General features: G+C 38.8%; 2 non-coding genes across 2 annotated transcripts; both read left to right on the plus strand.

Annotated features, from left to right (window-relative positions):
* Window positions 1-1,607: 1,607 nt before the first annotated feature.
* LOC105048168 (uncharacterized) lies at window positions 1,608-4,261 on the plus strand. The gene is made up of 5 exons (XR_012142510.1): window positions 1,608-3,077; window positions 3,156-3,260; window positions 3,427-3,584; window positions 3,671-3,863; window positions 3,938-4,261. It is a non-coding gene; the product is annotated as an uncharacterized protein (transcript).
* A 5,370-nt stretch (window positions 4,262-9,631) lies between these two features.
* Window positions 9,632-12,334, plus strand: LOC105048167 (uncharacterized). The gene has a single exon (XR_003801286.2). It is a non-coding gene; the product is annotated as an uncharacterized protein (transcript).
* The last annotated feature ends 9,169 nt before the right edge of the window (window positions 12,335-21,503 follow it).

The following is a 21,503-nucleotide window of genomic DNA, read 5'->3' on the forward strand; positions in this document are numbered from 1 at the left end:
TGCTAAATCGCCTTATCCCATGTTGTGCTTTAACCATTTACTAAGTGAGTACTGTTATAAGCACTCACTTTGTTAGGTATGTTTTTATATTTAAATGTTATAACACTATTTCCAAAGAGGTAAGCCAAATTTAATAAATAATGTACATAATTGACAGGCAAAAAGTGTATTTCTAATCTAAAGTATTTGTGCTCTAAAATAATGTAGTAGCCGGGTGCGATCATACCAATATTAATATATTAGATCTCATCGAAATTTCATAATTAAATATGTTTGGATGAGAATAATATTAAGCTGGATGACCTCCTAGAAAAATAATGTAGTAGCTGCAATTGCACTATGTCATGCCAACAAAAGAAAAATTATAAAACTCAAGATCAATGAAGCTCTAAAAGAATATACACATATATGGAAGAAAGACGAAAGGTAAAATTAGTTAAAAGAGCTAATTTAAAATGATCAAAATTGAATTAACTATTTTTTTTATGAGAGAAAAAAAAATTCAAAAGTTATAAGCGATGCTCTTTTCAGTACATGCATATTATTTTGTTGCATTATATTACTTCTATTAGCTTGAATCAAAAGTTACTTTGTAAGTTTGATTGTAATATGTTTTGAGAAATATCTTGACCATGAGGGGAGAATCTATTACGCATTCAAGCAATTAGAGCGTAAGATCATTTTTTAGAACCACCGGTGCAGTCCTAGGTGTTATTGTGAAAATGCTTTGGAGTGCCTGTCATGAGTACATTAAAAGTCATTGGGTCCACTATTGTTGGTTCAACAACGTTAAAATCACTCTGACTCCATATTAAGCAACAAATCCTATGAATTGCACCAATATTCTCTTGCTACGTGGTAGTAGAATTGTTTGTATGTACACATTACTCTATGAATTGGGAAGCTTTATCTCACGTTTAAAGTCACCATGGTTTCTATAAAAGACTTATCTCAAATTAATGCACCATATCTTTATTGGCTACAATTACTCCTCATTTACGGATGAACAAAATGATTGGAAATGTTATGTTAAAAAAAGGTTGGGGCATACCTTTCATGTGAAAAAAAAAGATTTATTTTTGTTTTTTCGAATTCATCATTGGATCATCCAATAGTCTTTTTTTGAATCTAAAAAAAGATTGGATTCTGCAATAGTCATTTAGAGAGCTGTGGACATAATGAAAAAATTTGGAGTACTTTGAGATTTATAAAGGTACGATTATGATCCATGTTGTGAAAGTATAGCCTGGTCTTGTTTAAAGGTAGCTATAATCAGCTTAGCAAATCACAGAATATGTCTTAGATTTGGTAATTAATGAAACCATTTACCCTCTCAAAACATACGACGGTGGCGAGAGCGAGGTGAGACGCTAGAAATTCAAAGCCTCGTTTCTCACGCCCACTTTGGGCAACTTAGAAACGTACACCTTCCCATCCTTTCAAGTCACATGCGATAGGCTGGTATGTGTTTGTAGGAGGGTGTAGGTTTGGGTGCTTGTAGGAGTGGGAACCAATCATTCGAGTATTTCTCTTTCTAGATACAAACGCTTATTAATTAATCAGTGAGTGATACGCCATAAACAAGCTTAAACTGGAAAGTGCCCGATGCGCGGCGTGGGCGGAAAGAGAGGATCCTTCCTTCCATTCGATTATCGAGGTAGAGAAGAGCCATTCGGGCGTGATGGCTTTTGGTTGGCCTTCTTAAATCGAAGGAAACGCGAATCTAAATCATAAAAACAAAAGATAATATTTAGAAACAGAGGGAGGAGGGTCGCTGGATCCCGGGGTGGAAAACCAGCGAGAGAGAGGGAGAGAGATCGCTTGTGGAGTTGGTCTCGAGGATCCGGGGGTGTGGAGCGAGGATTTGGGCGTCAAATCGGCTGCCGGAAAAGATTCGATCAACACCCCCTTTGGATCCTCTCCGCCCCCTCTCGCTCTTCTTGCTTTGCGGAACCCCTCAGACAAAGCAATCGGAGCCGATTTTAGCGAGATCTCTGGCGCCTGGAGATAGATGCTCCCTTTATTTTTTTTTTGAATTGACTTCCCTTCCTTCTCCACCTCCTCCTCTTCTTAATACATCTCCACCCATCACCCCATCCCTCCATCCAAAGCTCTCCTTCCTCGCCCCACCTTCTCCTCCTCATTTTTTATCTTGTTTTGTTTAGATGCGTATTCCTAAGATAGATGCGTGTCTTGGTCTTGACTTTCTCCTCCGTGGGTCTTCTTGATCCAGGCTGTTTCGGAGTTGATGGTGTTGAGATTGTTCTTTTGGATCTTGTTGATAGGCGTCTCTTAAATTTTGAACGTTAGAGAGAAGAAACATTGAGTACCTGGGTTTGAACATATCGGTTAGAGTGTATCTTCTTGGTGTTGTTATTTGTTTAGTGTATTTTTAGTGTATGTCGTTTTGGATCTGGGAATGTTCTTTTGAGATTCGTATCAAGATTGGGCGAATGTTGTTTTTCCTGGGTACAATCAATCTTTAGATGGAAGGGGGCTTTCAAGTGAAAGATAAGCATCAAGATAGCCAGGCATAATGGTGCTAGAAGAAGAGCAAGCAAGATGCAGCAATAGCAGTAGAGGTGGTGGTAAAAAGAAGAACAAGCAGAATAAAATCCCTCAACGAGGTCTTGGAGTTGCTCAGCTAGAGAAGTTACGGATAGAAGAGCAGAAAAAGAACGCTGCCTCTTCTTCCTCTAATGCTTCACAAGGCTTGAGCCTTTTCCCCCCACAGCAGCCCATCCTTCCCTTCTTGACGGCCACAGATGATCCGAATCCGACGTTAAGGCCGGTTGTCAGTCCTGATCCCCTGTTCAGGCATTCCGAAGCTCTTTCGACCCCAACCAACTACCTCAACAACACCCTCCCTCAAGTGTTGGAAAATTCCATTTCTGATTCAGGGAATTCTGGCAATGGGTTCTTGCCCATGCTGTGGAACAGCCCCTCTCAATGCGGAGGCACTGGCTAGAAATTTCGGTTTTCGTACTCCGCCGGATGGTGAATCTTTGATCCCTGATTGGCAGTCCTCTGGCCTTTTGCAGAGGAGGCAACAACAGCAGCTCTCACCTTTTTCAGTGGTGAGAGGAATTGAACTAGTTTTCTTCTTTGTTGTATTTATTGTTAAGGATATACCTGAGCCCTGTGTCGCTGTGCAGGTGAACAAGGCATTGCCACCTTCATCGTCTGGAGTTAGTCTTCAGATGGAGCCCCCTTCAAACCAAAGTAACTACAATGTGTCTTCCTTCTGGCCAGAGGAGAGGGTATGGATAAAATTGTTCTTGTGCTTATGTCAAATAGTTAACCATCTCTAAAAGGATGCATATAGACAGAAGAAAACAAATGTGTTTGTTAATTCAAAAGAAAAAAAAAGGATCTCTTTTAAAATCTATTTCTGCTAATCATAGAATTGGTTAGAATCTAGTATAGGTGGTTGGCATGAAGCGGCGATGGCCCTTTCATCTCGACAGCATGCCTGGTCACACATCCTTTCCCTGCAAAAATCCTTCATTCTCGAGCTCACATCTAAAACCAAATGAATCTCTGCCTGACTTGATAAAATCTGAAACTAAAACCGCATATTTCAGGTAATTATGTCACTTGTTTCTTACTAAATTTTATCATTTCTCTAGCTTTGGTTGTTTATGGATGCAATGCGGTGTATTAACTGCAGAGGGGAAACTTCCAGTTCTAGCATATGTAACATTGAACACAAAAGGTTTGTCGATCTTGACAATAGCAATAAAGAAAATGGTGGTGCCATGGATGGTGGTTTCCTCAGCTTAGGCCCTTCACCGACGTTATGCATCCCAAAACTACCCCCTACTCTTCTAGATTATCCTGAATTCAGCTTTGTACCCTCTCAAGTAAGGTCATGTCCAACATTCTTCTTTTGTTGTGATTCTGCTGAACCTTCACTTGATGTTGGGGTTTGATGCAGGGAAGCATGAGTGATGCCATCTCTTCATCGCAACCGCCTTTCTACAGTTTCTTGCCTATGGGACCAAACAGCTGTGAGAAAACTTTGAATGAACCTAGAAGGGAAGCACTGGATGGTGTTGATCTCAACTTGAAGCTGTAGAAGTCCTGCCAAGGAAAGGTATTTAGTGGAGGCTTATATTGTTGCAGCATGTTTACGGCCAATTAATGTGAAGTGAGGTGTAACGGGATTTGTTTGAAGCCTGTGTATCTAGAGAGAGTAGCATATGGACTGCTTTTGTTAGAACCAAGTGTTTCATGTCAAATGATTTTCCAGTTTCTGTTACTTTGGATGTTCTTGGATTTTTAAAGCCGTATCACTCAGGTTTAGTTCCAAGAAAAATGTGTTTTTGTACTTGTCTTGCTATTGTGGGGATGAGAACTGAGTTGCAATTCCATGCAGATAATTTTTATTAGTGTTCACTGGTCTAGGAAGGGTTGAATCCTACAGCCATCCTACCTAGTAGATGAAGAGTTACAAATTACTGTTTGAAGGAACTGCACTGCAATGCTTGATACACTAATCTTTGGTAAGAGACTCCCAGGTTTCATGAAGTTTTTGTCATCCACCATTCAAAAGGAAAAACAACATGCAGAAATTGGTCGGTGAATGCCTTTTTGATTCCCTCCTTGTTGTCAATCAGTAGCTTCTTTAGCTACTAGAGGTTGCAATAAGATTTCTGAATGCAAGCACCAGAGAGTTGAATGCAACTTGAGTGCAATTACGTTCAAAGATGCGGAGGAATCTTGTATCAGCCAAATTGATTCTGCTCTGTAGTGGGAGAAACAGAACTTGCTGCAAACAATCTCTAGCCAGACTTATGCCAAAACCTTCCTTCTTCAAATTAATTGAGGTTCACAGTCTTAAGTATTGTTGCAGCATGCTAAAATGAACGGCATGTAACATAAAGCCAAGTCCACAGGAGCTGGTAGGTGTGCCATGTGACCTAAGACTAATTTAATTTCTCCTAGTAGTAGCAGTTTCACCAAAGTTTATGGATTTCATGCTAAACTTGCATTAGGATCAGAGCATCACTTTTACAGATGCCTTGCCTTCAAATTGGTGAAGGATTCATGCGTACAATGTCTAAGTTAAAAGCTGGGTAATCTGACAAGAGTGATCTACTCCTCATACTGTTTTTCAGGTCTAAACATCCATTACTTTTTTGATAGACCAGATTCCACTGATCAGGCAAAACGAAACAACAGCTTAAAAAACACCAGATGCCGTTCTATTCACTATAAGTTTGTTGAACTCAAACACCACTAAAAAAAATTTGTTGAACTCAAACATGACCAGCACAGGTCCATTCCCTTAATGTAATGTTGTGTTTGTCAACTATGTGCACATATTATCAACATGTCATTCACATGAACATCTATACAAGCCCAAGTGCCCACGTAGAGGTTGTAACCATAAAGAACTCAAAAGGCACAAGAGGATAGCATTACAAACCACCAGCAACTTAGAATTCCATTAACAATCAACCACCTAAAAAGAACAAACATGGAAAAAGAAAATTCTACAAGCTTTGGGCTAGCACTAATCCATCAAAATCGTGTCATGTCCTCTACTAGCATCTTAGAGTCTGTGATCAACCAAAAACAAAGTCAAGACATGGATGAGCACCAGAGGCAGCGCGTACGACAGGGGAACGATGGTACATGTCCAAAGTAGGAATGTGGTGCGAAAGCTGGTGATCATTCCCATCACAAGCAAACAATAAGAATGATTAATACTCCAGCAGAGAAGTCTCAAATCAAGTGTCTCAGACAAAGAAGGCCAACTAACACAGCCGAGCTGAGCATGTTGTTCATGGTCATCCCACCAGAAATCTGCTGTCTTAGTAAAAATTAAGTAATTTCAAAGCACGCCATCAATGCATGTATAAACTTTTTCATTGACTTAATTTGCAGCTGAATTGTATCTGTGCGGTCAGCATCAAATGGAGAGGTCAACAATAAAGACTGTGGTCCAAGAAGTTCATCCACATAGCTTAAATGAAGTAGATAGGGGAGAGCACGACTCGAAATCTCGATTTGGTAACTTGCATTAAAACAAGTTTTATCACTTATGAGACCAAGTTGCTACTTCGCAGTAGTACAGCATCATGGATAAGCTTATCTAACGTGATTATGACAAAGTACTAACATAATTATGGAGTTCAGATCATTGAGGAAATCCGATACTATGTGCTGTAGTGATGTATCCCGTTCATTATTGAAGTTCTCCGACTATCATTTTCAATGTGCAGTTTTGATTTCTTAGTAACTTGAGGTAAGATGTGAAGCAAAACTTCATCTCATGTGGTAAGAATAAACTTAATCATGCAATCCTAATATGTTCGATTTAAAAGTAATGCAGCTAGAAAGGTACATTTTAAGAATTTTTCAAAATCCCATTTAACTTTGAATTTTTTTGGGATGTTTTTTTGGTACAACCAAAAAAAAATTGAAGATTCATCGTTCATTTTTATATCATTAAGATAATCAATCAAGATGATAATTTTCTAGAAATTAAAGGCATCAACCCAGTTATCTCTCTATGTAATAATTTTGCATGCAGTAACCAGAACATAAAGGCATCAAACTTCTGAAAATATAAATATTTTTTTTTCTTTGATTCTATCTACATAATTGTTGGACACAATAGTTGTACAGCAAATACTTTGCTTTGATCACAAAATGCTTAAATTAAAAAAACTTTAAAAAAGTCTCTCAATACACTGGCGATCAATATATAAGTTGTGCTTAAATCCATTATATACTTACACTGTGCTCAATTTCAAATCCAGCCAGGCTCGGTCTTGGAATTTTTTTTATACCCAGTCTGCATGACTTTATATAATATATAATATTCTAATATTATATAATTTTTAAATTTTAAAATAAAAAATGAAAAAAAGGAGGATAGAGAAATCTAAATTACTCTCCCTCGCCAGGTTTGGACTTGATGGTTTGATCTTGATGCTCGACCTTCGCCCAATCTGAACCTAACTCGACCTAATGGATGCTCAAGGCTAATCTAAATCCTACTCAGTTCTTGATAGTAGGCACAAAATTAACCGACCTACTAGAGGTACACATTTGGCTTGGTTGGCTTTGATTTTGGTTCATATGGTTAGGGATGGGATGGGTTCTCATCTATCCTTGCAAACAATACGTGGTTTCAAGAAATAGGTGAACTCCTCCGAGACCTAGTTCCAAGTTATTTCTTTTTGTGATGAATCTATTTACCAATATGACAATCATCAAGAGAATCTGAGACTTGTCCAAAACAGAATGCTTGAAGCAATACATGTTGCATGAGCGAGAAGCTTGAAGGATTAATAGATGAAAAACTGACAAGTTTGGTTATATTCAACATTGAAGGCATTTGATGATTCAAACTTTAGTCCAAAAAGGCCAAAAGTGAATTAAGTTAAATGGTGAGAAGGAATTGAGGAAGCTAGTAGTGATGGACAATCTTCCCTATTTTAAAATAAAGAATGGAGAAGCATGACTAATGATAAGAAATTATTGGTTAAAACTTTTCTATCACATGGGACTTTGGATCATCAGATAAAATATCACTATATCATTAAGTGAAATTTAAAAAAAAAATCCAATAAAAGTTGGATTCGAAATAGCTAACCATGATTAATTGTGTATTTTATTTCCATTCGCATTTTTCAACCAAATAAAAAATTCTGATATTTTGAATTATAATAATTTTTTATTTGATTGTCCAAAGTCCATATGGTAGAACAATTCTGACTAATAAGTTCTTATTAATGATGTATACATAAGGAAATGTGCAGCAACTATTACCTATATTTTTTATTTATATATTTGCATCTAGAAATAAAACTATATTATAGGTAGGCGAAAATGCAAGTCTTGTATATAGTTCCCATTCCGATCTTACTAAGATTGTTGCCTCTTTTCTTCCATGATTAATGTATTTACCTAAACACCAACTTATCACATGCAATAAACTCTAAAAAAAAAAAAGCTTGAGATATCCTAAAATTTCAATTGGTGATGTTGAAATCAAGGCATTAAACTATTAACAAATGTAATTAAGCCAGCATTAAGGATCATTTGAAGTCATTGCTTCATTTTTGTATTATAAAAAACATCTACAATTTTAGATAGAGGTTAAAAGATCTTGATTAGTACATTCATATTATATTAGCTATTATCTTAGAATATATTAATTTATATTAGCAAGGATAATATTAGCTAATATAGAGAGTAAAGTTTTTGTAGCTATATTAACTAAGATGGAGAGCAAGGATTTTGCATGGATAACATTGGCGGGGGCAAAAACTTGATATTTAGATACATATCTAGATCTTGTCTACCATAGTTGGTTTTATTTAGATACCCCACACTTACTGATAAGACATAATTGGCAAGATGCACTTTTGTAATCATTGATTACCCATCTATGAATCATTAATTACTGATCCACTAATCATGGGTATTAATCAATTATTTGCAATCTTAATCTTTGTTATTTAATATTTAAATTCATATCTTACAGTGTTCTCTAATCATGCTGTTCTCGTATTGGCCAGATTTCCCTATCTTAGATCATATCCTATATCATTAGCCAAGATCCTGAAATCATGATTCTTCCATAATTTTCACAACCCTATTTATTAGTCATCACTAATTATAGCTTTATCATTTCAGCAAGATTTCTGGATCTCATATCAGATCCTATAAATCAAGCAAGATCATGAAATCTTAATGTTTTTTTTGCAATTTTTCTAACCCTCTATGTTAGCCAAGATTTCTAAAAATTGCCATACTACCTTGTTTATGTGTTTGCTTTTTAGGATTCATTTTTTTGAATAAATATTATGAAAAAATTGATTAATTTTTTTACTGACCAACTTACCTGTATTCTCATACTTCTCTAGATAAGTAAATCATTCTTCCATGAAAAATATTTATCCATAAAATAAGATGAAAGTCTTATCCACCTAGGAGATGGATAAGTTATTTTTCCAACTGAAAAAAATAATATTTTTATTTCATTCCTACTATAACTTTAATCTTATAATAATATAATATAATATAATATATTTATACTATATTATTATATATAATAATATTTATATAATATATTACTATATATTATATTATATTAAATATATTATATTATTATATAATAATAATATAATATAATATATAATAATATTTATATAATAAATGATATTATGAAAAATATGGATAAATCTCATAAATTATATAAAAAACTAGTAATCCAAAAAAATATGAATAATAGATTTTCGAATTATTTTTTAATATATAAAAAAATATAAATAATTTTTTTAATTAAATATTATTTAAAAAAATATTTATCTTAAAATATATAATTTTTGAGATAAATTTTTTAATTAAATTATTTAGAATGGACCCTCAGGATAAATCACATTATCTCGTACTATTCGGGCAAAAATGCAGCAGTTTATTTTGTTTTGGTCTTTACACAGCAGTGTCCTTTCTCTCCATCTGCAATGAACCGTTGCTGCGTTCTAGAGTCCCAGTCCTGGTGGCTTTTTTTTTTTTTTTTTTTTTGGTGAAGTCTTAGCGGCATTTGGCTGGTATATATGTGCCTAAAAGCAATGTAATAATTCAGAGAAGTCCTAGCGGTGTTTGGTTGGTGTGTATGTGCCTAAAAGCACTGTAATAATTTAGGAAAGTCATGGGTCGCTTATCGCTCCTTCCAGCCGGTTTCAATGCCCACATGGCCACGCGAACGTAAACCCTAGTCCAACAGGTAGAAGGAAAGCCCCATAAAATCCCTCCCCCAAATCTCCCATGCCTTATAAGAAGAAGAAGGGAGGAAAGCCCCGCCAACCCCCGTCACGAGCCCGAGGCCAACAACTCCCCCCCCTTCCCCCAAATCCTACCATGGTCCAAGATCCCCAACCCCAACCCCAACCCCAATCCCAGTCTCCGGCCAGGGAAGAAGATGCCGCCACACCACCTCCGCCGGCGCCGGCGCCTCCGGAAGATGTTGAAGACGGAGGAGAAAAGGAAGAGGAAGCCCAGGCCATGGTGGCTTCCCCTCCTCCCCCTCCCGACCTCGCTGCACCGGAGCTCCCGGTCCCTCACTCTGCTCCGGCCTCCCGGAAACCATTCGGCAAGCGGAAGAAACCCTTGACGGAAAAGCAGCGGGCCGCGGTCCAGCAGAAGGTCGCCCTCCTTAAAGAGAACCTCCGCCCCTTCCCCTTCGTCCCCGAGAAAACCCTAGATCTCTCCAAGAACGAGCAGCTCTTCCGCGCCCTGGGGCTCTGGGACTTCGCTCACGTACAGCTGGATCGCGAGATCCGCTCCGATTTTCTCATAGCTCTCATCTCCCACTACGATCCCCCCAACCGCCGGAGCTTCGTCAACGATGTCCGGATCTCCGTCAGCCGTGCCGATCTTGCCCGGGCTCTGTCGCTTCCGGTCAAGAAGGAGAAAGCCGGTGCTTTAGAGGGCGGCGACTCTCAGCAGGAGCTTTTCTCGAAGGAGGAGTCGGTCACGGCCATCATGGACTTCATGTCGACCTATATGCTGTTCCAGTTCCAGGATGATGCGTGCATACTACCGGCAGAGGTCGTGACGGTGACCCGGATGGTGAAGGAGGGGCAGCCGCAGAAGGTGGATTGGGCGGGGCTGATGTGGAGTTTCGTGGAGAAAGAGCTCTTGGAGGTGCCAAAATCCGGGGACTGCTACTATGCTTCACATCTCCAGTGTTTGATGAAACACCAACAGCCAGGGTTGTTTGAAGAAGAAGCAGAGCCCAAGCATGAGCCTGTCCCTGAGCCTGAGCATGAGATAGAGTCTGAGCCTAAGCCTGAGCCCTCCACTGAAGTTCCTATTGAAGAAGAGGAAGTTCCTATGGAAGAAGAGGAAGATGATGCAGATGATGGTGCCGCAAAGACCAGAAGTTTAGAGGATTTTTCAGATGCCGGTCATGAGAAGCATGGGCCTGGGTTGAGTTTGGGACTTGGTGGGGATGCGGATGTAGATGTTATGGATGGTTTTGAAGAGTGTAAGGAGGGAGATGAGGAGCAGTGGCTTCCAGAAGAAAAGAATGTGGGTGTTGATCATTCCTTGCGACGCTGCAGTTCGAGTGCTGGTGGGGGTATGGAGTTTGAAAATTTGAGTAAGGAAGTTGGGGAAGGGAGAGCGGAAGAAGGCTATGTTGATGACATATCTGCAAAGTTTGCTTCTTTGGAGAGACTAACTTCAACTGACCTACTTCAAGCAATGGACACTGTCAATGTTCCCTATAATCTGCCTGTGAATACCCTTGACCCTTCTTCAGGAGAATTTTTGGCAATGAGACCTGATGGAGCTGATGCTCAGAAGACCATGTCGCTGAACCATGGACCAGGCAGTTCTTTCTTCTTTGGGAATAATGGCAAAAGGCATATTGGGGAGATTGATGATGATGACGACGACGATGATGAGGACATTCACCAGTTCTCCCAAAACAATCAGCAAAAGAGGATGAGGACTGACGGAATTTGGGAACGTGCACCATCAGATTTTGAGACATGCATGGAACAAGTACAGAGCTGTATGGCGAAGGCTAAAATTCTTTTTGCAGAGAAAGAGCAAACTTGCATGAGTGCCCAATTGGAGCTGCAGTACATGAACCACATGCTTCAGCAGAAGGATCAGATCATCCACTCCTTGGAGAAAACAAGGGTGGAAGAGCAACAGAAGTGGCAGATGGAGGCTCACCGGTGTGAGCATGAGCTCAATGTGATGGCCCAACTGGTTTTTGGTTATAAAAAGGCTTTGAGGGAAACCCGCATCGCATTTGCGGAGTATAGAAAGAAGTTTCCACAGGGTGATGAGCCTCTTTACAAAGATGTTGGTGGGACTGGTGGTATAGTTCTTAGTACTAGGGAGTTGGAAAGACAACGGTTGCAGAAAGAGGAGGAAATGCGTATTGCTGTAGCTGAGATGATCAATGATTTTCAAAAGGAATGGTTAGGTAAGCTTGACCAATATGCTTCATTTCTTGCAGTGTTGACTAAGAGGATTACGGGTCTTGAAGGAGAAATCAGGCTTCTAAAGCAAAATTTTGCTGCAATTAAGGATTCAAAGACTCAAGCTGCCTAAGGTACTTGCTCTACATGACTTGTCTGGAGGAACCTTGTCTTATGCGTACATGGAACCAACGGTCTTAAGCAAATATGTTCATGTTTATTAATATTTAAAGAAAGATCCTCTTAGGTCTCTGTGTTGTTCAACAAAGTATTTGTTAATGAGCCCTAAACTACTGCTTTTTATCATATAATCAGTATCACAACTCAAACAGGATATTTTCATTCTTAAAACATGTCATTGGGAGTTGCTAGTATGGCATGCTTGCTTATTTGTGTATGGGAGGTATTTATCCATGTTGCACATAATTTTAGAGAGACTTTATAATGCATTAGCCTAGCGATGCAAAGTATCAGCGCCTTTTTATATTTGAAAATATTGGTCTTTATTTTCATAGCTTACTGTTCACAGTTGTCCTTCAACGTGTTGTTTTAGAGGTCTTTAAAATAGTTGATGATTTGTGGTTTGGGTTCCTATCAAGTCCAATTGATGTCATTTCTGCAAATCATTTTGATGGAACTCTCCTTGACAACTGAGAACACATCATCTAAGGTCAAAAAGGTTTCTGTACCATCAAGATGAATTATGCTTTGAAGTTATTTTGTGCCAGTTGATGAGGACTGCCAACATGACCCAAAGTTCTGGAGCCATCTCCTCGGTTTAGAACACCACCCAAAGTTTTTTATTAGGTTAGCGTTCATGGTTGTCCATCAACATGTTGTTTTAGAGGTCTTTAAAATAGGTAATGGCTTGTGATTTGGGCTTCTAGAAAGTCCAATTAACGTTTGATTTCTGTAAATTATCTTGATGGAACTCTCCTTGACAAATGAGAACACGTCATTTAAGGTCAAAAAGGTTTCTGTATCATCAAGATCAATCATGCGTTAATGTTATTTTGTGCGAGTTGATGGGCACTGCATATGTCACCCAGAGTTCTGGTGCCATCTCCTTGGTTTTTCAGGTTGAAGTTGATTTTTCACATGATATACCAATCTGGGTTGGTAGTGGCCACACCTTCCCACACTCTTCATATTATCCTTATATTTTCTATATCTTGTTTGGATTACTCTATTTTATTGAAATTTGATATGATAGAAAACTAATATTTTATCACACATGGTTTCAATATTTGCTTAACCAGTCAGGTTACTTAATAAGCTTCTGTGGATACCAACGTTCTTGATTTCTTGTTGGCTACTCAAATGGTTTTACCATTTCTTGGAGAACCATTGCATGTACATCCTGATAATATTCATATGTGATTTCTTTATGCAATTTACATTGTTTACATCATGATTTTCCATTTGTGAACCTAATAGGATAGCACTGGAAGAGAGTTTCTTTTTGGATAAATTTGGAAGGGATGTTTTTAATTAAACTAGCATCAGAATCTTGACCAATATGATGTCAAAGCTCCACTACTTTGATATCTAAGGTTTTGCATAACACCAAATATTTTCTCATTCCAACTAGGCTATGGTTACTATTACAGTGGTCATCGCTAGCTATGGGAACCTTTTATTTGAGGTGTCAAACCCATTCATGTGGTTTCACCTGCTTCTGCTGCTCTTGAGCTTTCTTTAGATGTTGTTGTGGATCATGATCATAGCTGTTTCATAAGAACCCTTTCAAGCTTGATAAGGGATTAGGAAAGATGGAGTTACCAGCAAGATTTGGTAGTATTGAAAGTAATTTGGGAGGGAGAGAATCGCTAAGGTTGTGGTTAGAACCAATTGCTTGTATCTTTCATCAAGCATGTTTGGTGTGAGCATGCTTCTTTGATGAGATTTTGGATATGGTATGCCATCTTTCCTTGTTTGGTTCTGCTACAAACTTTCCTAATTTTTATGAGGCCTCACATATGATCCAAACAAATTTTAGAGTTACATTATTTGGTGTTTTAAGAATCAATTGTTGTCATAACAATTGAATGAAACAAATTTTATCACATCTTCTTTGTTTCTCAGCAATTTTCATGGTAATATGGTTCTTCATACTTTTACCTTTTTAGTTAAAAAAAATACCAGAACTATGAAAACAAAGGTTACGGGCAATGCAGGATACTTTAGAATCATGTAACATATATTGAATATGTTGGCCGTACAAATGATTCATTTGTCTCATAACCCATTATGCCGAGGAGGATTTTCACTGCTGAATATATTTTAAAAGGGGTCGTGGTGCACAAGTGCAACTTTTTAGGAGGATGGCATGGATTCATTCCTTGTTGCTTAATTAGAGAGCTGTTGTCTCAACTTTTCAGCTTGATTAAGTAGTGCAAACCTTACAAAAGATGTGAAAAATTGGCAATCTAGATCTGAATTCACCAACGAAGAAATTTGGAAGACCTAGGGCTCTGTTCCATGTGTTTGGAGCAAAATGTGCATAACATGATATGGAGGGTTTTGAGTTGAGGTATTGTCTGGTGGTCTAGCTTATCTTACATCTGTATCCGTGGTCCAAGGCCGCATGTATTTTTGATGCATAGTGTCATGTAAGCCCCTAGCAGGCAGTATTGCGCCTTTGTTGTTTTCTAATGCTTTGTGCTTCCCAATGCATTTGTTTTCTAATCACTGATTATCAGAAAAGGTAAACACATGTAAAGCCCCAAACTTTTCCTAACGCTTGGTTTGTGATACGCAATAATGACATTATGGCAACATAATTTGGCTCCCTGTTCACGGTGTAAGACTTGTTTCATTTTATGCTGAAAAGGAATGTATTTGAGTGGCTTACAACATAATTTGGCTCCCTGTTCACGGTGTAAGACTTGTTTCATTTTATGTACAACCACTTTTTCCGTCACTTTTGATTTGATTTGTAAAATTATTCACTGGTCATGCAATTGATATTTTGCTTGTTGAAGCTTTAGTAATATAAGTTTCCTTAGTGACATAAAAGGCTGATCGTCTAGGCAGATTTGTTACTTAAATGATCCATGGTAAAACTGAGGAATGACGAAAACCTACTTATTGTTTTTTATTGATTTGGAGAAAAAACATATGGTAGTGCTTAGTTGATGGGTCTCTGTGGAACATAGAAATGGTGGGAATTTCATTAAGAGAAAGTGAGGATGAATCGGAGATGTAAGTTGTGAATATGCCTGTCATTTCTGGAGGGCTTGACACAAGAGGGTGTGAAGAGAAAACACATGATGGATATGGTGTCGGTGGATGAGAATGCGCTTTCCGGTTCTGGCAGGCTTCAAGTTAAATAGGAAGAAGTGGAGAAGTAGTTTCCGGGGCCACCACTAGTTAGTAGGAAAAATATATTAGTGTATGTATATGTGAAACATTACCCACCCCCTAAGGGTCATGAAATATGATAAGGAAATCAGAATTAGGTAATGTGTGCAAGAGGAAAATGCAGGGAAGAGGTTGACAGGGGTCCCTTGGATAATAAAATAGGGTGATGTAGCTGAGCATTTAAAAGAGTTCATCAAGAAATCACCCGTCAAAGCCTATTATACCTGTATTAATCATGATCCAGTTTTGATTTTCTAGGATATATTATGTCATATTCAATGTAAAACTAATTGGGATAGCTATGTACAGTTGACCTTTCAACTACATGCTTGGATAAGTTTTCTAGGATATTTTATGTCATATTCAGTGTAAACTAATTTGCATAGCTATGTATGGTTGACCTTTAAACTACATGATTGCATAAGTTTTTAGGTTTTGTATGTTTGCCACCTTTGAGATTTCAAGTAAAAATTACAAGACTTGAAATATTATATTTATTAGAATGTTGACTAGTAAATGGATGGTTCATGTTCGTGACAAGCATCCCATAGATAAAGACTTGGAGACAGATGTGTGGTAAAATCAGAAAAATTGCATTTAAATAGGCAGTCAGTAGAAGTCTAAGAGTTTCTCTAACTGTGGGTTTTGGTGTTAAACTAAATAAGATGGTAATAATATGGCAAAGGAACTCTATTTGGGTTCCAGTAAATGGAGTGTCTCACATTTGTATCAGAGGGTCATGTAAGAAAAGAAAACAAATGTAACATAATATTGAAAGTAAATGTGCAAAAGGTTATTGACAGTGGATGTAGCCTTAGTGGTTATGAATAGTTAAAGAGGTTTCAGAAGCCAAACCAAAACAGTTGGAATGAGGCTTGTTGGTTATGGTTTTGGTATTTGCAGTGCAATAAAAGGACAATTGCAAAGATGTTGGATAGGCATTGCAGAGAATAAGCACTTGATAGAGTGATGTTTTCTTGTGCGCTTGATGGAGTGAGATTTTCTTGATGTCAGGAGAGGTGGTCTTGGCGTGCTTTGATGTAATCAAGTTTTCTTGATGTTCGGAGAGTTGCTTTTGGTGTGCCTCATTGTGGTGAAGTTTCTTGATGTTTGTGACCCTATAACATTCTCCTTTGTGTAATTGATTCGAAATTCTAGTGTGCTTGATGTTGAGAAAGGTGTTCTTGGTGTGCTTTGATGTAATCAAGTTTTCTTGGTGTTTGGAGAGTTGCTTTTGGTATGCCTCATTGTAGTGAAGCTTTCTTGATGTTTGCGACTCTCCTAACATTTTCCTTTGTGCCACCGGCTTGAAATTCTGTAACATTGGTAGTTGGCATAGTCTATTTATTATTATCATCCATGAGACCTTTTATCTTTCCTTTATTTTTAAATGAGTTTTTGTTCCTTGAAAAGAATAAGGAGAGAGAATGCAGTAGAAAGCCATGACATCTGAGTTATCTATTTCCCTTTTTCTGATTTGAGTTTATTAACTGCTGCAAGGATCTGAGAAGGCTTTTGCAAGGAGGGGTACCTGAGTTTGTTTTGAAGGGTGTAGGAAGAGGTGGGGAGGATCAAAGGTAACATAGATGGCAGTCGTGAGAAAAATATGGAGTTTGCAAATAAGGGTGGCATGGAATAAGTGCTTGATGAATGAGGATCCGTGAAGCCAACTCGAAATAGTTGAGAGATTGGCGGTTGGTTATCACTATGATTGCTGATTGTTCCATGATTAAGTTAGTGTATTTAATTGATAGGGAGGATTCTGACCAGTTGAAGGAAGGGGCATGGTACAGGCACATCTTTTGCCTGTGTGATATTGTTGCAGTTGATCAGGATGACTTTTTTTCAATTAACATCTTATTCCATGTTTTGGAACCTGTTCATGAGTAAATATTTGCTCTTTCACAATTATACCTTCCATATCAGATCTATGAAACCAGCGATCTCCTCGTGCTTACATTTCTTCCAGAAAGCAGCTTCCTAAGATAAAACCAACACTCTGTTAGACATGTTTAAGGTAGAGCTGATTCCGAAGTGGTGTTGGTCTGAAAATTTTTGTCGTCTTATGGGTTCTCGAATTGTCATATTTTGTTCACTTTCATGGGTGCTTTTCTAACCATTGGTAACATCATACGTCTCCTCTTTTTCTGAGAATTCTGAGAACTGTTACGGACAGGAAACCCAGATGGGTAGGCCGTCAGGCTTCCTTTTTGTTGTCGGATTGTCCTTGATTTTTGCCCTGGGTCATGGAATCAATACGTATCGCCATTCAATAGGGAATCTGCTCCCATTTCTGGAAGAGTAAACTTGTGATTTTTTGTTCTTGTTCGGGGGCTACTGCTCGGGTTTGAAGCTTGGACCTCCAAAGGGTAAGCCCTTAGGAGAAGGGTGCTAACCAGCTGAGCTAACAGCTGTTGGCCATGTCATGATTTTGTTAGTGGTTGCAAATGAATGATCTTTTGGGATGCATGGTGGATGCTAGTGTCTGTGCACTGACTTCCTAGTATTATGTAGTGCTTTGGTTTTTGCTGCTGTGGTCATACTGGTGCATTGCGAGGTTCCCTGGAAGACTTAGTTACACTTCATAATTGTTCCCCAGAATTTTAAAGGATCTCCATAATGAGCATGTTTCTGTGGTTGCAATGCCTGTGCTGCATGCATAATTGGCCTGTATGATGGGGGCCGTTCCTTAAGCCGCTTGGAGGACTGTGTGCACCGCATGGCCCCCCCCACTATGTGGGACTGTCACTGCAGGAGCACAGGGAGGGCCGCCAGGTTTCTGTTTCAGAAAACGCACTCACCCAGAATATTCCTGTATTTTTGCCTCAGCAAGATGTTTAATCACCATCATGGTTAAAAATTAACTTGTGGCTTTGGTTGGGCTAAAATGGTCTTGCATTCGCAGTGACATGGAATTATGTCCCAGATTATGCGTTTCTGGTTCTAAATACTGTTTGGAAAGTAGAACGTGCAGTATGTACCTGATCCATGCGATGGTAATACTGTTTGCGTTCGGTTTAATGTCTTTTCAACATTATATGGATTAGATACAGCGATCTCTAGAATGCTGTAGCTTTGTCTCTGTGGCAGGATTCAGCAACTTGGATGTAAGAGGGATATTGTGTCGGTGGACTTCCTCTTAAGAAATCTATGAACTCTCGACAAATTTGTTAGGTTAGTCGTTTGTCATGAGGTATTGAATCAGGGTTGATTTCATGCAATATCTTTTTATCCTTTTGAGTAGATCACTTGTCAGAACTCAATTCTTATGTCTTTGTACCTCAGTCCTCGTGAATTTGGTGCAGATTGTTGTTTGTTTTTGTTCTTTAAAGTTCTCCTTTTCTTAACTCTGAAGGATGCTTGGTTGGAGGGAGTATGTTTGGTTGGACGGAGTGGGGTCTGGAATAGAAATGAGAATGGATGATTTCTATTTCAACTTTTTGGTTGGGAGAAATTTTATTTCGATTTTATTTCGATTTTAGGGCGAAATAAAAATAGTCCAATCTACGTAAAGTTTCATTTTTATTTTCATCTATGGATTCAAATTTTTATTTCAGTTTTGATTATGATTTTGGTCGGGAGGGATTTAGTCATTTTGATTTCAATTTTAATTTCAAGCTATTTTGATTCTGATTTCAAATATCTCTTGAAAGTTAAAGGAGATTTTTCACACACCATTTTATTATTGGACAAACTTGCAAAATAACAGGTCGCATGCCAAACTTCAAGATGTGGGCGGATCTAATTTCTGATCAGATCCGCACAAAAGTTGGGAGCTGTGTAAATGGTGTTTGCAAGCGGTCATGAACCATGCGATGGTGACTCTCCATATGGTTGTCGCAGAATTGCATGCGTCTTGCCTGACCATTGCTTGTTCCCAGTACTTAATTTGAGATTCGTGTCATCGTGTCTGGTTTTGGCTGGTCAGGCGGCTTTTTGTTTTGAGTGGAAATTTTTATTTTGAATAAATTATAAAAACTTTGAGATTAGGATAAAATTATAAGTTTCTAAAATTTACATATATATTTTTTATATTTTAATCAATTTTACAATCTAATTTAGGTTGTTAGACAGTTCGTTAATATCAATTTAGATTTAATTATTATATCATAATAAATTTTTAAAATGATTAAATAGAATAAAAAAATATCATTATGAGCCGGCCGCACATAATCTTGGCCACCTCTTCTGAAAAGGATAATGTAACACCTCATCCCCTTCGACATTTGTGTTGCACTTATTTTGTTTTGTCCTTGATTGTTTGGATACGTAAAGAGAGATTGTGTACTGTTGATTGCTCCTTATTGTAATCATGAAAGTTATGGACGGGGCTCGGATGGATAGAAAAGGTAGTCATGCTGGAAAGATTTTATTCAATTACAGATGGAGAAGGACTCTCGGCATGGGCTCCTTCACGAGTGTGAAATAGGCCAAGCACCTGCTCACAGGGCAACAGGTCGCTATCATGATCCTCAATCACAATCAAATCAAAAACATGCAAATGGAAGAAGAAGATAATTTTTTTCTTTCTTTTTTTTTTCTTTAGAAAATAAATATAAAAGAGAAAAAATTGTTACAGCTTGCTTGCAGATTTGCTATGTTACTTTTTGGTTGCTGGCATCTCGTTCAAATTTGTGTTGAAATTGTGTTGATTTGATAGCTGATAATTACAAAATCATCTCTTCCTCGTAGTGGGGCGGGAGATCAAAATATTGAGATTACTCAATCATCCCCATATTATCAGCCTTTATGAGGTCATTGGGATGCAGATAGACATATATTTCATGATGGAATATGTTAGCTCTGAGGAGTTACTTGATTACCTTGTACAGAAGACAAGCTGGAAGAGGATGAGGCTGAAGCAAAACTACAGGATATGAGGAAACAACTGATAAACTATCATCCTTGTTTCGGAGTAATTTAATTCATAACAATATTTATCTTAAGTTATCCTATATTCGTTTCTTAAAAAAAAAGTTATCCTATATTCTTTTATTCTATTCTTTTATTTTTTTTTTTGATGTATTTAATTTTTTCTGCTCTTGTAGTTTTTGTTGAATTAGGATAAACCCTTATATTTTGATCGAAATAGAAGAAACGGATAGAACTTGATGGAGGGGACGGTGCGGTTGCTGATGATGACGATAGAACCATCAGAGAGGATCTAATTTGTGGCATACTAATGGCCAGTAGTGAGGATGGTGAGGATGGGAGAATGGAGCTCGAATCAGTTGCAGGGGCTGCGGTCGTCGAGGGAGCAGAAGGAGATGATGCAGAGCTTGTGGAAACTGTCAACGTTCCTGCCACTCTGAGGGAGGGTGCTGTCTGAGAGAAACTAACCGGAGAACTAGGTGTTGTGAGGATAGAGAGGGGTCGGAGTCGGCAAGTGGTGGGGTCGAAGAGGGAGGAGTTGGCAACACACTTGAGGATGGGGCGCACCACAAACTATGATCTCGACCCTCGCATAGCTATCTACCAGATCGAGGGGGAGCATGATGGAGGAGCTGGTGGAGGAATAGTTGCGGGGCCCACCATAGAGGATGGGGTACTCGAGGAGGATGTGGCTGGAGTCTAGATCGTAGAGGATGGAGTGGGCGTTTGTGAAAATAAAGAGATGGTCGTCGAGGAGGAGATGGACAAAGGGGTGCAGGTTGTCCATCTCGGGGTCCAAAGCGACAGTGAGGAAGAGGAAGGGGTGGAAGGGATGATCCGATGGATAGAACTCGATGGAGGGGGCGATGTGGCCACTCATGACAAAATCATCGAGGAAGAACTGGTTGTTGGCGTACCAACGATCAGCAGCTAGCCATGAGGAGGGGGGAGGAGAGCTTGAGCCAGTTGTAGGGACTGTGATCATCAAGGAAGCAGGGAGAGATGGTGTGGAGCTTGCGGAAGTCGTCGAGGTTGCCGCCACTCTAGAGGAGGGTGCAGTTGGGGAGAAATTGGCCAAAGGAGCACCAAGTATTGGTGAGGATGGAGAGGGGTCGAAGCTAGCGATTGGCAAGGTTGAGGGCAGACTGGACAGTGCAGTCGCCGTCGAGGAGGGCACGATCAGTGGGGTTGTGCCAGTAGTGGCCCTTGGGGAGGGGGATCAGAGTGGTGGGATAGAGGATAGGAGAGCAGAAGAAAAGAGAGGAGGGGATAGAGGATGGAAAGGAGTGGTGGGATGAGTGGTGAAAG

This window comes from Elaeis guineensis, chromosome 7 (genome assembly GCF_000442705.2).
Source record: "Elaeis guineensis isolate ETL-2024a chromosome 7, EG11, whole genome shotgun sequence".
Taxonomy (NCBI): domain Eukaryota; kingdom Viridiplantae; phylum Streptophyta; class Magnoliopsida; order Arecales; family Arecaceae; genus Elaeis; species Elaeis guineensis.